This window comes from Oncorhynchus gorbuscha, linkage group LG16 (genome assembly GCF_021184085.1).
Source record: "Oncorhynchus gorbuscha isolate QuinsamMale2020 ecotype Even-year linkage group LG16, OgorEven_v1.0, whole genome shotgun sequence".
NCBI lineage: Eukaryota > Metazoa > Chordata > Actinopteri > Salmoniformes > Salmonidae > Oncorhynchus > Oncorhynchus gorbuscha.
The window spans coordinates 67,966,150-67,972,149 of record NC_060188.1 but is presented as its reverse complement, the minus strand read 5'-3'; positions in this window follow the sequence as shown (position 1 = coordinate 67,972,149).

Here is a 6,000-nt window from a genome sequence, read left to right as displayed (position 1 = left end):
TGGAAAATCACACTACAGGCTGATCCAACTTTGATGTAATGTCTTTAAAACAAGTCAAAATGAGGCTCAGTAGTGTGTGTGGCCTCCACGTGCCTGTATGACCGCCCTACAATGCCTGGGCATGCTCCTGATGAGGTGGCGCATGGTCTCCTGAGGGATCTCCTCCCAGACCTGAACTAAAGCATCCGCCAACTCCTGGACAGTCTGTGGTGCAACGTGGCGTTGGTGGATGGAGCGAGACATGATGTCCCAGATGTGCTCAATTGGATTCAGGTCTGGGGAACGGGTGGGCCAGTCCATACCATCAATGCCTTCCGCTTGCAGGAACTGCTGACACACTCCAGCCACATGAAGTCTAGCATTGTCTTGCATTAGGAGGAACCCAGGGCCAACCGCACCAGCATATGGTCTCACAAGGGGTCTGAGGATCTCATCTCGGAACCTAATGGCAGTCAGGCTACCTCTGGCGAGCACATGGAGGGCTGTGCGGCCCCCCAAAGAAATTCCACCCCACACCATGACTGACCCACCGCCAAACCGGTCATGCTGGAGGATGTTGCAGGCAGCAGAACGTTCTCCACTGCGTCTCCAGACTCTGTCACGTCTGTCACATGTGCTCAGTGTGAACCTGCTTTCATCTGTGATGAGCACAGGGCACCAGTGGCGAATTTGCCAATCTTGGTGTTCTCTGGCAAATGCCAAACGTCTTGCACGATGTTGGGCTGTAAGCACAACCCCCACCTGTGGAAGTCGGGCCCTCATGGAGTCTGTTTCTGACCGTTTGAGCAGACACATGCACATTTGTGGCCTGCTGGAGGTCATTTTGCAGGGCTCTGGCAGTGCTCCTCCTTGCACAAAGGCGGAGGTAGCGGTCCTGCTGCTGGGTTGTTGCCCTCCTCCACGTCTCCTGATGTACTGGCCTGTCTCCTGGTAGCGCCTCCATGCTCTGGACACTACGCTGACAGACACAGCAAACCTTCTTGCCACAGCTCACATTGATGTGCCATCCTGGATGAGCTGCACTACCTGAGCCACTTGTGTGGGTTCATGCTACCACTAGAGTGAAAGCACCGCCAGCATTCAAAAGTGAGCCAGGAAGCATAGGAATTGAGAAGTGGTCTGTGGTCCCCACCTGCAGAACCACTCCTTTATTGGGGGTGTCTTGCTAATTGCCTATAATTTCCACCTGTTGTCTATTCCATTTGCACAACAGCATGTGAACTTTATTGTCAATCAGTGTTGCTTCCTAAGTGGACAGTTTGATTTCACAGAAGTGTGATTGACTTGGAGTTACATTGTGTTGTTTAAGTGTTCCCTTTATTTTTTTGAGCGTTATATATATATATATATATATATAACACACACTCGGCAAAAAAAGAAATGTCCTCTCACTGCCAACTGCATTTATTTTCAGCAAACTTAACATGTGTAAATATTTGTATGAACATAAGACTCATCAACTAGGACATGAACTGAACAAGTTCCACAGATATGTGACTAACAGAAATTGAATGTGTCCCTGAACAAAGGGGGCGGGGGGGGGTCAAAATCAAAAGTAACAATCAGTATCTGGTGTGGTCACCAGCTGCATTAAGTACTGCAGTGCATCTCCTCCTCATGGATTGCACCAGATTTGCCAGTTCTTGCTGTGAGATGTTACCCCACTCTTCGGTGAGGTATGGTGAGGACCTGCCTTACAACAGGCCTACAAGCACTCAGTCCAACCTCTCTCAGCCTATTGCGGACAGTCTGAGCACTGATGGAGGGATTGTGCATTCATGGTGTAACTCGGGCAGTTGTTGTTGCCATCCTGTACGTGTCCCACAGGTATGATGTTCGGATGTACTGATCCTGTGCAGGTGTTGTTACACGTGGTCTGCCACTGCCAGGATGATCAGCTGTCCGTCCTGTCTCCCTGTAGCGCTGTCTTAGGCGTCTCACAGTTTGGACATTGCAATTTATTGCCCTGACCACATCTGCAGTCCTCAATGCCTCCTTGCAGCATGCCCAAGGCACTTACATGCAGGTGAGCAGGGACCTTGAGCGGCTTTCTTTTGGTGTTTTTCAGAGTCAGTAGAAAGGCCACTTTAGTGTCCTAAGTTTTCATAACTGTGACCTTAATTTCCTACTGTCTGTAAGGTGTTAAATCAAATCAAATTAATTTATATAGCCCTTCTTACATCAGCTGATGCCACAAAGTGCTGTACAGAAACCCAGCCTAAAACCTCAAACAGCAAGCAATGCAGGTGTAGAAGCACGGTGGCTAGGAAAGACTCCCTAGAAAGGCCAAAACCTAGAGAGGAACCAGGCTATGAAGGGTGGCCAGTCCTCTTCTGGCTGTGCCGGGTGGAGATTATAACAGAACATGGCAAATATGTTAAAATGTTCATAAATGACGAACATGGTGAAATAATAATAATCACAGTAGTTGTCGAGGGTGCAACAGGTCAGCACCTCAGGAGTAAATGTCAGTTGGCTTTTCATAGCCGATCATTAAGAGTATCTCTACCGCTCCTGCTGTCTCTAGTAGAGAGGTCGACCGACTATGATTTTTCAACGCCGATACTGATTAAATCGGACAATTTTTATTTATTTATTTGTAATAATGACAATTACAACAATACTGAATGAACACTTATTTTAACTTAATATAATACATCATTAAAATCAATTTAGCCTCAAATAAATAATGACACATGTTCAATTTGGTGTGAATAATGTAAATGTGCAATATGTGCCATGTAAGAAAGCTAAAGTTTAAGTTCCTTGCTCAAAACATGAGAACATATGAAAGCAGGTGGTTCCTTTTAACATGAGTCTTCAATATTCCCAGGTAAGAAGTTTTAGGTTGTAGTTATTATAGGAATTATAGGACTATTTCTCTCTATACCGGTTGTATTTCATATACCTTTGACTATTGGATGTTCTTATAGGCAATTTAGTATTGCCAGTGTAACAGTATAGCTTCCATCCCTCTCCTCGCCGCTACCCGGACTCGAACCAGGAACACATCGACAACAGCCACCCTCGAAGCAGCGTTACCCATGCAGAGCAAGGGGAAAAACTACTCCAAGTCTCAGAGCGAGTGACGTTTGAAACTCTATTAGCGTGCACCCCGCTAACTAGCTAGCCATTTCACATCGGTTACACCAGCCTAATCTCGGGAGTTGATAGGCTTGAAGTCATAAACAGCATTGAAGCATTGCGAAAAGCTGATGTCAAAACGCACAAAAGTGCTGTTTGAATGAATGCTTACGAGCCTGCTGGTGCCTACCATCGCTCAGTCAAACTGCTCTATCAAATCATAGACTTAATTATAACATAATAACACACAGAAATACGAGCCGTAGGTCATTAATATTTTCAAATCCGGAAACTATCATTTTGAAAACAAAACGTTTATTCTTTCAGTGAAATACGGAACCGTTCCGTATTTTATCTAATGGATGGCATCCCTAAGTCTAAATATTGCTGTTACAGTGCACAACCTTCAATGTTATGTCATATTACGTAAAATTCTGGCAAATTAGTTCGCAATGAGCCAGGAGGCCCAAACTGTTGCATATACCCTGACTCTCTGCATGCAATGAACACAAGAGAAGTGACACAATTTCACCTGGTTAATATTGCCTGCTAACCTTTCTTTTAGCTAAATATGCAGGTTTAAAAAACATATACTTCTGTGTATTGATTTTAAGAAAGGCATTGATGTTTATGGTTAGGTACACGTTGGAGCAACGACAGTCCTTTTTCGCTTATGCGCACCGCATTGATTATATGCAACGCAGGACACGCTAGATAAATTAGTAATATCATCAACCATGTGTAGTTATAACTAGTGATTATGATTGATTGATTGTTTTTTATAAGATAAGTTTAATGCTAGCTAGCAACTTACCATGGCTTCTTGGCGTAACAGGCAGGCTCCTCGTGAGGCAGGTGGTTAGAGCGTTGGACTAGTTAACCGTAATGTTGCAAGATTGAATCCCTGAGCTGACAAGGTAAAAATCTGTCGTTCTGCCCCTGAACAAGGCAGTTAACCCACCGTTCCTGGGCCGTCATTGAAAAAAAGAATGTGTTCTTAACAGACTTGCCTCGTTAAATAAAGTTGTGAAAAAATATATTTTGAAAAGCAGGCAAAATCGGTGTCCAAAAATACCGATTTCCAATTGTTATGAAAAATTGAAATCGCCCCTAATTAATCGGCCATTCCGATTAATCGGTAGACCTCTAGTCTCTAGAGAGTTGAAAACAGCAGGTCTGGGGCAGGTAGCACGCCCGTTGAACAAGTCAGGGTTCCATAGCCGCAGGCAGAACAGTTGAAACTGGGGCAGCAGCACGGCCAGGTGGACTGGAGAACAGCAAGGAGTCATCATGCCAGGTAGTCCTGGGGCGCAGTGGTTAAGGGCGCTGTACTGCAGCGCCAGCTGTGCCATCAGAGTCCCTGGGTTCGCGCCCAGGCTCTGTCGTAACCGGCCGTGACCGCGAGGTCCGAGGGGCGACGCACATTTGGCCTAGCGTCGTCCGGGTTAGGGAGGGGTTGGTCGGTAGGGACGTCCTTGTCTCATCACGCACCAGCAACTCCTGTGGCGGGCCGGGCGCAGTGCGCGCTAACCAAGGTTGCCAGGTGCACGGTGTACCCTCCGACACATTGGTGCGGCTGGCTTCCGGGTTGGATGAGCGCTGTGTTAAGAAGCAGTACGGCTGGTTGGGTTGTGTATCGGAGGACGCATGACTTTCAACCTTCGTCTCTCCCGAGCCCGTACGGGAGTTGTAGCGATGAGACAAGATAGTAGCTACTACAACAATTGGATACCACGAAACTGGGGAGAAAAAAGGGGAAAAAAAACAAAGTTAGTCCTGAGGCATGGTCCTAGGGCTCAGGTCCCCCGAGAGAGAGAAAGACAGGAAGACAGGAAGAGAGAGAGAATTAGAGAGCATACTTAAATTCACACAGGACACCAGATAAGACAGGAGAAATACTCCAGATTTAACAGACTGACCCTAGCCCCCCGACATAAACTACTGCAGCATAAATACTGGAGGCTGAGACAGGAGGGGTCAGGAGACACTGTGGCCCCATCCGATGATACCCCCGGACAGGGCCAAACAGGCAGGATATAACCCCACCCACTTTGCCAAAGCACAGCCCCCACACCACTAGAGGGATATCTTCAACCACCAACTTACCATCCTAAGACAAGGCCGAGTATAGCCCACAAAGATCTCCGCCACGGCACAACCCAAGGGGGGCGCCAACCCAGACAGGAAGACCACGTCAGTGACTCAACCCACTCAAGTGCGCACCCCTCCTAGGGACGGCATGGAAGAGCACCAGTAAGCCAGTGACTCAGCCCCTGTAATAGGGTTAGAGGCAGAGAATCCCAGTGGAGAGAGAGGAATCGGCCAGGCAGAGACAGCAAGGGCGGTTCGTTGCTCCTGTGCCTTTCCGTTCACCTTCACACTCCTGAGCCAGACTACACTCAATCATAGGACCTACTAAAGAGATGATTCTTCAATAAAGACTTAAAGGTTGAGACCGAGTTTGCGTCTCTCACATGCGTAGGCAGACCATTCCATAAAAATTGAGCTCTATAGGAGAAAGTCTTGCCTCCAGATGTTTGCTTAGAAATTCTAGGGACAATTAGGAGGCCTGCGTCTTGTGACCGTAGCGTACGTGTAGGTATGTACGGCAGGACCAAATCGGAAAGATAAGTAGGAGCAAGCCCATGTAATGCTTTGTAGGTTAGCCGTAAAACCTTGAAATCAGCCCTTGCCTTAACAGGAAGCCAGTGTAGGGAGGCTACCACTGGAGTAATATGATCAAAGTTTTTGGTTCTAGTTTATTTAGTGCTTTATCTTGGTAGCCGGAAAGTAGAGCATTGCAGTAGTCTAACCTAGAAGTAACAAAAACATGGATTAATTGTTCTGCATCATTTCTGGGCAGAAAATTAGATTTTTGCAATGTTTTTTGCAGAGAAAAACACAGTTGAAGACAGA